This window comes from Xenopus laevis, chromosome 3L (genome assembly GCF_017654675.1).
Source record: "Xenopus laevis strain J_2021 chromosome 3L, Xenopus_laevis_v10.1, whole genome shotgun sequence".
In the NCBI taxonomy this organism is placed as follows: Eukaryota; Metazoa; Chordata; class Amphibia; order Anura; family Pipidae; genus Xenopus; species Xenopus laevis.
The window spans coordinates 879,199-891,718 of record NC_054375.1 but is presented as its reverse complement, the minus strand read 5'-3'; positions in this window follow the sequence as shown (position 1 = coordinate 891,718).

Below are 12,520 nucleotides of genomic sequence, written 5' to 3'. Positions count from 1 at the left end.
ACAATCACATGAGTACCAGGAAATAAACTCCCTCTGTGCAAAGGAAGTAGAGAAAGTCACACGAGTACCAGGAAATACACTCCCCCGTGCAAAGGAAGTAGAGACAGTCACACGAGTACCAGGAAATACACTCCCCCGTGCAAAGGAAGTAGAGAGACAGTCACACGAGTACCAGGAAATACACTCCCCTGTGTAAAGGAAGTAGAGACAGTCACACGAGTACCAGGAAATACACTCTCCATGCAAAAGAAGTAGAGAAAGTCACACGAGTACCAGGAAATACACTCCCCCATGCAAAGGAAGTAGAGACAGTCACACGAGTACCAGGAAATACACTCCCCCGTGCAAAGGAGGTAGAGGCAGTCACACGAGTACCAGGAAATACACTCCCCCATGCAAAGGAAGTAGAGACAGTCACACGAGTACCAGGAAATACACTCCCCCTGTGCAAAGGAAGTAGAGACAGTCACACGAGTACCAGGAAATACACTCCCTCTGTGCAAAGGAAGTAGAGACAGTCACACGAGTACCAGGAAATACACTCCCCTCTGCAAAGGAAGTAGAGACAGTCACACGAGTACCAGGAAATACACTCCCCCATGCAAAGGAAGTAGAGACACTCACATAAGTAAAAGGAAATACACTCCCCCGTGCAAAGGAAGTAAAGACAGTCACACGAGTACCAGGAAATACACTCCCCTGTGCAAAGGAGGTAGAGACAGTCACACGAGTACCAGGAAATACACTCCCCTGTGCAAAGGAAGTAAAGACAGTCACACGAGTACCAGGAAATACACTCCCCCGTGCAAAGGAAGTAGAGACAGTCACACGAGTACCAGAAAATACACTCCCCCATGCAAAGGAAGTAGAGACACTCACATAAGTAAAAGGAAATACACTCCCCCGTGCAAAGGAAGTAAAGACAGTCACACGAGTACCAGGAAATACACTCCCCTGTGCAAAGGAGGTAGAGACAGTCACACGAGTACCAGGAAATACACTCCCCCGTGCAAAGGAAGTAGAGAGACAGTCACACGAGTACCAGGAAATACACTCCCCTGTGTAAAGGAAGTAGAGATAGTCACACGAGTACCAGGAAATACACTCCCCATGCAAAAGAAGTAGAGAAAGTCACACGAGTACCAGGAAATACACTCCCCCATGCAAAGGAAGTAGAGACATCCACACGAGTACCAGGAAATACACTCCCCCGTGCAAAGGAGGTAGAGACAGTCACACGAGTACCAGGAAATACACTCCCCCGTGCAAAGGAGGTAGAGACAGTCACACGAGTACCAGGAAATACAATCCCCCGTGCAAAGGAAGTAGAGACAGTCACACGAGTACCAGGAAATACACTCCCCCTGTGCAAAGGAGGTAGAGACAGTCACACGAGTACCAGGAAATACACTCCCCCATGCAAAGGAAGTAGAGACAGTCACACGAGTACCAGGAAATAAACGCCCCCTGTGCAAAGAAAGTAGAGACAATCACATGAGTACCAGGAAATAAACTCCCTCTGTGCAAAGGAAGTAGAGAAAGTCACACGAGTACCAGGAAATACACTCCCCTGTGCAAAGGAGGTAGAGACAGTCACATGAGTACCAGGAAATACACTCCCCCGTGCAAAGGAAGTAGAGACAGTCACACGAGTACCAGGAAATACACTCCCCCGTGCAAAGGAAGTAGAGACACTCACATAAGTAAAAGGAAATACACTCCCCCGTGCAAAGGAAGTAAAAGACAGTCACAACGAGTACCAGGAAATACACTCCCCCGTGCAAAGGAGGTAGAGACAGTCACACGAGTACCAGGAAATACACTCCCCCGTGCAAAGGAAGTAGAGAGACAGTCACACGAGTACCAGGAAATACACTCCCCTGTGTAAAGGAAGTAGAGATAGTCACACGAGTACCAGGAAATACACTCCCCATGCAAAAGAAGTAGAGAAAGTCACACGAGTACCAGGAAATACACTCCCCCATGCAAAGGAAGTAGAGACATCCACACGAGTACCAGGAAATACACTCCCCCGTGCAAAGGAGGTAGAGACAGTCACACGAGTACCAGGAAATACACTCCCCCGTTGCAAAGGAGGTAGAGACAGTCACACGAGTACCAGGAAATACAATCCCCCGTGCAAAGGAAGTAGAGGACAGTCACACGAGTACCAGGAAATACCACTCCCCCTGTGCAAAGGAGGTAGAGGGCAGTCACACGAAATACCAGGAAATACACTCCCCCATGCAAAGGAAGTAGAGACAGTCACACGAGTACCAGGAAATAAACGCCCCCTGTGCAAAGAAAGTAGAAGACAATCACATGAGTACCAGGAAAATAAACTCCCTCTGTGCAAAGGAAGTTAGAGAGAAAGTCACACGAGTACCAGGAAATACACTCCCCTGTGCAAAGGAGGTAGAGACAGTCACATGAGTACCAGGAAATACACTCCCCCGTGCAAAGGAAGTAGAGACAGTCCACACGAGTACCAGGAAAATACACTCCCCCGTGCAAAGGAAGTAGAGAGACAGTCACACGAGTACCAGGAAATACACTCCCCTGTGTAAAGGAAGTAGAGACAGTCACACGAGTACCAGGAAATACACTCTCCATGCAAAAGAAGTAGAGAAAGTCACACGATTACCAGGAAATACACTCCCCCATGCAAAGGAAGTAGAGACAGTCACACGAGTACCAGGAAATACACTCCCCCGTGCAAAGGAGGTAGAGGCAGTCACACGAGTACCAGGAAATACACTCCCCCATGCAAAGGAAGTAGAGACAGTCACACGAGTACCAGGAAATACACTCCCCCTGTGCAAAGGAAGTAGAGACAGTCACACGAGTACCAGGAAATACACTCCCTCTGTGCAAAGGAAGTAGAGACAGTCACACGAAATTTCCAGGAAATACACTCCCCTCTGCAAAGGAAGTAGAGACAGTCACACGAGTACCAGGAAATACACTCCCCCATGCAAAGGAAGTAGAGACACTCACATAAGTAAAAGGAAATACACTCCCCCTGTGCAAAGGAGGTAGAGACAGTCACACGAGTACCAGGAAATACACTCCCCCATGCAAAGGAAGTAGAGACAGTCACACGAGTACCAGGAAATAAACGCCCCCTGTGCAAAGAAAGTAGAGACAATCACATGAGTACCAGGAAATAAACTCCCTCTGTGCAAAGGAAGTAGAGAAAGTCACACGAGTACCAGGAAATACACTCCCCTGTGCAAAGGAGGTAGAGACAGTCACATGAGTACCAGGAAATACACTCCCCCGTGCAAAGGAAGTAGAGACAGTCACACGAGTACAAGGAAATACACTCCCCCGTGCAAAGGAAGTAGAGAGACAGTCACACGAGTACCAGGAAATACACTCCCCTGTGTAAAGGAAGTAGAGACAGTCACACGAGTACCAGGAAATACACTCCCCTCTGCAAAGGAAGTAGAGACAGTCACACGAGTACCAGGAAATACACTCCCCCATGCAAAGGAAGTAGAGACACTCACATAAGTAAAAGGAAATACACTCCCCCTGTGCAAAGGAGGTAGAGACAGTCACACGAGTACCAGGAAATACACTCCCCCATGCAAAGGAAGTAGAGACAGTCACACGAGTACCAGGAAATAAACGCCCCCTGTGCAAAGAAAGTAGAGACAATCACATGAGTACCAGGAAATAAACTCCCTCTGTGCAAAGGAAGTAGAGAAAGTCACACGAGTACCAGGAAATACACTCCCCTGTGCAAAGGAGGTAGAGACAGTCACATGAGTACCAGGAAATACACTCCCCCGTGCAAAGGAAGTAGAGACAGTCACACGAGTACCAGGAAATACACTCCCCCGTGCAAAGGAAGTAGAGAGACAGTCACACGAGTACCAGGAAATACACTCCCCTGTGTAAAGGAAGTAGAGACAGTCACACGAGTACCAGGAAATACACTCTCCATGCAAAAGAAGTAGAGAAAGTCACACGATTACCAGGAAATACACTCCCCCATGCAAAGGAAGTAGAGACAGTCACACGAGTACCAGGAAATACACTCCCCCGTGCAAAGGAGGTAGAGGCAGTCACACGAGTACCAGGAAATACACTCCCCCATGCAAAGGAAGTAGAGACAGTCACACGAGTACCAGGAAATACACTCCCCCTGTGCAAAGAAAGTAGAGACAATCACATGAGTACCAGGAAATAAACTCCCTCTGTGCAAAGGAAGTAGAGAAAGTCACACGAGTACCAGGAAATACACTCCCCTGTGCAAAGGAGGTAGAGACAGTCACACGAGTACCAGGAAATACACTCCCCCGTGCAAAGGAAGTAGAGACAGTCACACGAGTACCAGGAAATACACTCCCCCGTGCAAAGGAAGTAGAGAGACAGTCACACGAGTACCAGGAAATACACTCCCCTGTGTAAAGGAAGTAGAGACAGTCACACGAGTACCAGGAAATACACTCTCCATGCAAAAGAAGTAGAGAAAGTCACACGAGTACCAGGAAATACACTCCCCCATGCAAAGGAAGTAGAGACAGTCACACGAGTACCAGGAAATACACTCCCCCGTGCAAAGGAGGTAGAGGCAGTCACACGAGTACCAGGAAATACACTCCCCCATGCAAAGGAAGTAGAGACAGTCACACGAGTACCAGGAAATACACTCCCCCTGTGCAAAGGAAGTAGAGACAGTCACACGAGTACCAGGAAATACACTCCCTCTGTGCAAAGGAAGTAGAGACAGTCACACGAGTACCAGGAAATACACTCCCCTCTGCAAAGGAAGTAGAGACAGTCACACGAGTCCCAGGAAATACACTCCCCCATGCAAAGGAAGTAGAGACACTCACATAAGTAAAAGGAAATACACTCCCCCGTGCAAAGGAAGTAAAGACAGTCACACGAGTACCAGGAAATACACTCCCCTGTGCAAAGGAGGTAGAGACAGTCACACGAGTACCAGGAAATACACTCCCCCGTGCAAAGGAAGTAGAGACAGTCACACGAGTACCAGGAAATACACTCCCCCATGCAAAGGAAGTAGAGACACTCACATAAGTAAAAGGAAATACACTCCCCCGTGCAAAGGAAGTAAAGACAGTCACACGAGTACCAGGAAATACACTCCCCTGTGCAAAGGAAGTAGAGAGACAGTCACACGAGTACCAGGAAATACACTCCCCTGTGTAAAGGAAGTAGAGATAGTCACATGAGTACCAGGAAATACACTCCCCATGCAAAAGAAGTAGAGAAAGTCACACGAGTACCAGGAAATACACTCCCCCATGCAAAGGAAGTAGAGACATCCACACGAGTACCAGGAAATACACTCCCCCGTGCAAAGGAGGTAGAGACAGTCACACGAGTACCAGGAAATACAATCCCCCGTGCAAAGGAAGTAGAGACAGTCACACGAGTACCAGGAAATACACTCCCCCTGTGCAAAGGAAGTAGAGACAGTCACACGAGTACCAGGAAATACACTCCCCTGTGCAAAGGAAGTAGAGACAGTCACATGAGTACCAGGAATACACTCCCCCGTGCAAAGGAAGTAGAGACAGTCACACGAGTACCAGGAAAGAGTATTTCTATGTCCTGTGTGATGACACTTCCCTGGTTCCCTGGAGGTTTATATGCAGATACTAAACAGTTTATGATTATTATAAAGAAGTAGCTTTAATTGTAATGACATATACATCCCTGAATCATATAGTCCCCCCCCTGTATCTACTGTAGGAGTTATTTTAACCCTCTGGCTGCTGGTTGACTCCAGCCCGACTGGTTTATTTGCGGTTGGTCATTTCCCTGCAGTTTCCAATTACACGAGTTCCATTATGTGTGATTTTCTCGAGGGTTTCTGCTGTATTTGCACCAAATTACATGTCATTTACAGCAGATGGGACATTGGTGATTTAAAGAGTCAAAATGTCTCTGTTACGTGATTGGCTTGTGCCGAGCGCTTGGGAGACTTCTGAGTGGAGATTGGGGGGGGGGGTTTATATGTCAGAGACACCGCGTTGGTCTATAATTCTTGGAAATTAGATTTTCTGCTGCATTTAGAGTTAGTCATTTAATTGACAGTTGATATAATAGGGACTTTAGATTGTAAGCTCTTCTGCGGGAAGTACAATGTACGGTGCTGGGTGTCAGGTCCAATAGGAAGAGGCAACTTAAATAACTAGAAATAAGGCCAATATATATTACCCAGAATGCTCCTCGCCTGAATAGTAACCCCTTCTCTAACATGTCTATAGAACCGCTGCCCCCCTACATTCATGGCTTAGTATGTTCCAGCAGGTTCTAATGGCTCCCCCCACCCCCTTCTGCGGGGGGAATATTTTGAGGGTCACTCCACAGAAATGGGCTCATTTACAAATGTCATTTGACAGAAAATTACTTTGTGTTTTTTCCCGTTCCCTTCGGTGCAATTTCCTGCTGTAAATTTAGGGCTCACAGTTTATCTGCCACTCGTGGGATCCTCTGTATTAAATGGAACCCGTAATTTGCCCTTTTATTACTATTATTATTATTATCCTTATTATTAGTACTATTATTATAATAATAATGGGGAGGAGGTGAGATGGGAGAATAACAGAGATACCCAGAATAAAATGCGAATATTCTGTAGCGCCGCCAGATCAAGATTTGCACAGAAATTCTATATTTACAGAAATTCTATATTTTATAGGGACACGTTCAGTATAGTGACTGGTCCTGGTTGGCAGCAGATTTGGCATCTAAAGATTCAGGTTCATCTAATTAGACGTAATTAGAGAAGCAACAGAAGCGACATTTGAACATTACGCCCACATCTTGCTGTTATTGTCCATAGGGAGATTATCGGGCTCTGTACATGGGCCCCATAGTGTTACACTGACATCAGGAGGGAGGACAGACTGCTGGACGGCTGTTTAGGGAAACTGGGTTTAACCCTTTCAGGTCCAGTTGCAGGAACAAAGAACCAGAATTACACAGCTCGATTCCTTATTGAAGCATTCACTTGAATATTAATATTCCAAGGCTTATTTATGTTATAGCCAATTAGAACATTCCCAAGGTCGGACCAACATGTAGCCAATCAGAACATTGGTACATTCCTAGGACCACACAAAACTGTACAAATCAGATCATTGGTACATTACAAGGGCCACGACAACCTTTAGCCAATCAGATCATTGTTACATTCCCAGGGCCACACCAACCTGTAGCCAATCAGATCATTGGTACATTACAAGGGCCACAACAACCTTTTTCCATTCAGATCATTGGTACATTCCGAGGGCCACACCAACCTGTAGCCAATCAGATCTTTGGTACATTATCAGGGCCACACCAACTTTTAGCCAATCAGATCTTTGGTACATTTCACTAAATTTCAGACGTGCAAACTTTGACAGTATAAGGGCATCTCTGCAACATATTAAGTGGGAAATGCTTTTCACAGGGTTAAACACAGAACAAAAATGGGAAGTCTTTAAAATGCTGCTTAATAAATCTACTTGTCAGTATATTCCACTTGTAAGCAAGGAACGTCGTTGCAAAGCAAAACCTTTTTGGTTCAATAGAAGCGTTGGTGTTGAGGTGGGTAAGAAAAGACGTGCTTTTAAGGCTTTCAAGTTAGCTGGTACAGCCGAAACATTTATAAGGTACAAGGAGGCCAATAAATCATGCAAAGAAGCTATAAGGCAAGCTAAAATTGCTATAGAAAAGGATATTGCAGCAAGCAGTAAAAAAAATCCCAAATTATTTTTTAAATATGTCAATAGTAAAAAAATGAAGCAGGAAGGGGTGGGACCCTTACTATCAGAGGGGGGTCAGCTGGTTGATGAAAACAAAATAAAAGCGCAGATTCTGAACTCGTATTTTTCATCTGTTTACACAAATGAAGAACCAGTAAGTGAAGGTTTCCTTCTTAACACTCCCAATTCTAGTAATACAACTAATGATGCATGGTTCACACAAGAAGAAATTCAAAAGAGACTTGAACAGGTTAAGATTAACAAAGGTCCAGGGCCAGATGGTATTCATCCCAGGGTAATTAGCGAGCTTAGCTCTGTGATTGCCAAACCTCTTTACTTAATTTTTCAGGATTCATTGAGATCTGGCATAGTGCCGAGAGACTGGCGAATTGCTAATGTGGTGCCTCTATTCAAAAAAGGATCCCGTTCTCAGCCTCAAAACTATAGGCCAGTTAGTCTGACGTCAGTGGTAGGAAAGATTTTCGAAGGGTTAATAAAGGATAAGATACTGGACTTCATAGCAAATCATAATACTATGAGTGTGTGCCAGCATGGTTTTATGCGTAATAGATCTTGCCAGACTAACTTAATTTCTTTTTACGAGAATGTAAGTAGAGACCTCGATTCTGGGATGGCAGTGGATGTGATTTACTTAGACTTTGCTAAAGCATTTGATACAGTGCCACACAAAAGGTTACTGGTTAAATTAAGGAATGTTGGCCTGGAACATAGTATTTGTACCTGGATAGAGAACTGGCTAAAAGATAGACTACAAAGAGTGGTGGTAAATGGAACATTTTCTAATTGGACCAGTGTTGTTAGTGGAGTACCGCAGGGCTCTGTACTAGGTCCCTTGCTTTTCAACTTGTTTATTAATGACCTGGAGGTGGCCATTGAAAGTACTGTTTCTATTTGTGCAGATGATACTAAATTGTGCAGAACTATAGGTTCCATGCAGGATGCTGCCACTTTGCAAAGTGATCTGTCTAAACTGGAAAACTGGGCAGCAAACTGGAAAATGAGGTTCAATGTTGATAAATGCAGGTTATGCACTTTGGCAAAAATAATATAAATGCAAGTTATACACTAAATGGCAATGTGTTGGGAGTTTCCTTAAATGAAAAGGATCTAGGGGTCTTTGTAGATAACACGTTGTCTAATTCTGGGCAGTGTCATTCTGTGGCTACTAAAGCAAATAAAGTTCTGTCTTGCATAAAAAGGGCATTAACTCAAGGGATGAAAACATAATTATGCCTCTTTATAGGTCCCTGGTGAGGCCTCATCTGGAGTATGCAGTGCAGTTTTGGACTCCAGTCCTTAAGAGGGATATAAATGAGCTGGAGAGAGTGCAGAGACTAAGTGCAACTAAACTGGTTAGAGGGAGGGAAGAGTTAAATTATGAGGGGAGACTGACAAGGTTGGGGTTGTTTTCTCTGGAAAAAAGGCGCTTGCGAGGGGACATGATTACACTTTACAAGTACATTAGAGGACATTATAGACAAATGGCAGGGGACCTTTTTACCCATAAAGTGGATCACCGTACCAGAGGCCACCCCTTCAGACTAGAAGAAAAGAACTTTCATTTGAAGCAACGTAGGGGGTTCTTCGGAGTCAGGACAGTGAGGTTGTGGAATGCACTGCCGGGTGATGTTGTGATGGCTGATTCAGTTAATGCCTTTAAGAATGGCTTGGATGATTTTTTGGACAGACATAATATTAAAGGCTATTGTGATACTAAACTCTATAGTTAATATAGGTATGGGTATATAGAATTTTAATTAAAAGTAGGGAGGGGTGTGTGTATGGATGCTGGGTTTTCATTTGGAGGGGTTGAACTTGATGGACTTTGTCTTTTTTCAACCCAATTTAACTATGTAACTATGTAACTATGTAACTATGTACATTCCCAGGGCCACACCAACCTGTAGAAAATCAGATCATTGTTACATTTCCAGGGCCACACCAACCTGTAGCCAATCAGAACATTGGTACATTCCCAGGGCCACACCAACCTGTAGCCAATCAGAACATTGGTACATTCCCAGGGCCACACCAACCTGTAGCCAATCAGAACATTGGTACATTCCCAGAGCCACACCAACCTGTAGCCAATCAGAACATTGGTACATTCCCAGGGCCACACCAACCTGTAGCCAATCAGAACATTGGTACATTCCCAGAGCCACACCAACCTGTAGCCAATCAGAACATTGGTACATTCCCAGGGCCACACCAACCTGTAGCCAATCAGAACATTGGTACATTCCCAGGGCCACACCAACCTGTAGCCAATCAGATCATTGTTACATTCCCAGGGCCACACAAACCTGTAGCAAATAAGGACATTGGTACATTCCCAGGGCCAAACCTGTAGCCAATCAGAGCACAGATATTTGTGGAAGTGCCTGAGGGAGTAGGAGCACTAAGATCACAAAAGAAGGAAGTCTCATATACTGAATAGATGTCAATGTTTGGGGTGAACAAGGAGATTGAACTTGGGGTGCAGTTAGTTCTTCAGTGAGTAATAGTGTCTCTAATGATCCCTGTGAGTAGAATGGACACTAGGTGGCACTGAGAGACTGTTGCACGTATTGTTCAAATCTATATTTCCTTTAGTGAACTGATTCCTCGGTTACACTGGTTTTACTCTGCTCCCCATTTCTATTGGATACCCCTGAATCCCAGTATATTATGAACCAGAACTTCCTATTTGAGTTCAAGTACAGTGACTTTTACTTCAGAATCTGAACTATAGCAAGATATGTATATATATATAGTGAATAAAGTAGCCCCTCTTGTAAAATATAAGGATATTATAAGTTACCGAGGAGTTTCATGACCATATAAAAGTACGAGGCCAAAGGCCGAGTGTTTTTATACAGGTCATGGAACTCCGAGGTAACTTCTAATATCCTCATATTTTACAACTGGGGGAACTTTATTTATTATAATACACAAATTTCAGTGAGTCATGTGACAGAAATGACATCACTACTCACCGTTTATAACTGATGACATCACTACTCACCGTTTATAAGGATATAATTTACAAGATATTCATGGCTTTTGTGTATTATATAGTTATATGAAGTATAGTTATAAAGATCTATCTTGTCCTACTGTCTCCATCTTACCCTACTGTCTCCATCTTGTCCTACTGTCTCCATCTTACCCTACTGTCTCCATCTTGTCCTACTGTCTCCATCTTACCCTACTGTCTCCATCTTGTCCTACTGTCTCCATCTTACCCTGCTGTCTCCATCTTACCCTACTGTCTCCATCTTGCCCTATTGTCTCCATCTTGTCCTACTGTCTCCATCTTGCCCTGCTGTCTCCATCTTGTCCTACTGTCTCCATCTTGTCCTACCGTCTCCATCTTGTCTTACTGCCTCCATCTTGCCCTACTGCCTCCATCTTGTCCTTTTGTCTCCATCTTGTCCTATTGTCTCCATCTTGCCCTACTGCCTCCATCTTGTCCTACTGTCTCTTGTCGTACTGTCTCCATCTTGTCCTACTGTCTCTTGTTCTACAGTCTCCATCTTGCCCTACTGTCTCCATCTTGTCCTACTGTCTCTTGTTCTACAGTCTCCATCTTGCCCTACTGTCTCCATCTTGTCCTACTATTTCCATCTTGTCCTACTGTCTCTTGCCCTACTGTCTCCATCTTGCCCTACTGCCTCCATCTTGCCCTACTGTCTCCATCTTGCCCTACTGCCTCCATCTTGTCTTACTGTCTCCATCTTACCCTAATCTCTCCATCTTGTCTTACTGTCTCCATCTTGTCCTACTGTCTCCATCTTGTCCTTCTGTCTCCATCTTACCCTACTGTCTCCATCTTGCCCTACTGCCTCCATCTTGTCTTACTGTCTCCATCTTGTCCTACTGTCTCCATCTTACCCTAATCTCTCCATCTTGCCCTACTGTCTCCATCTTGCCCTACTGTCTCCATCTTGCCCTACTGCCTCCATCTTGTCTTACTGTCTCCATCTTGTCCTACTGTCTCCATCTTGTCCTACTGTCTCCATCTTGCCCTACTGTCTCCATCTTGTCCTACTGTCTCCATCTTGTCCTACTGTCTCCATCTTGCCCTACTGTCTCCATCTTGTCCTACTGTCTCCATCTTGTCCTACTGTCTCCATCTTGTCCTACTGTCTCCATCTTGTCCTACTGTCTCCATCTTATTCTACTGCCTCCATCTTACCCTACTGTCTCCATTTTGTCCTACTGTCTCCATCTTGTCCTACTGTCTCCATCTTGTCCTACTGTCTCCATCTTGTCCTACTGTCTCCATCTTGCCCTACTGTCTCCATCTTGTCCTACTGTCTCCATCTTGTCCTACTGTCTCCATCTTGCCCTACTGTCTCCATCTTGTCCTACTGTCTCCATCTTGTCCTACTGTCTCCATCTTGTCCTACTGTCTCCATCTTATTCTACTGCCTCCATCTTACCCTACTGTCTCCATTTTGTCCTACTGTCTCCATCTTGTCCTACTGTCTCCATCTTGTCCTACTGTCTCCATCTTGTCCTACTGTCTCCATCTTGCCCTACTGTCTCCATCTTGCCCTACTGTCTCCATCTTGCCCTACTGTCTCCATCTTGTCTTACTGTCTCCATCTTGTCCTTATGTCTGGTTAAATTTCCATGGCAAGGGCTTGTTAACAATGAATCAATGAATAACCTTCTGCTTATTTTGTTATTTTTCACAGGGGACAATCTATTAAAGGGCCAGTAACGTATATAGTTGTATAGTAGTAAATGTATTGTAATGTAATGTAAATTCCCTG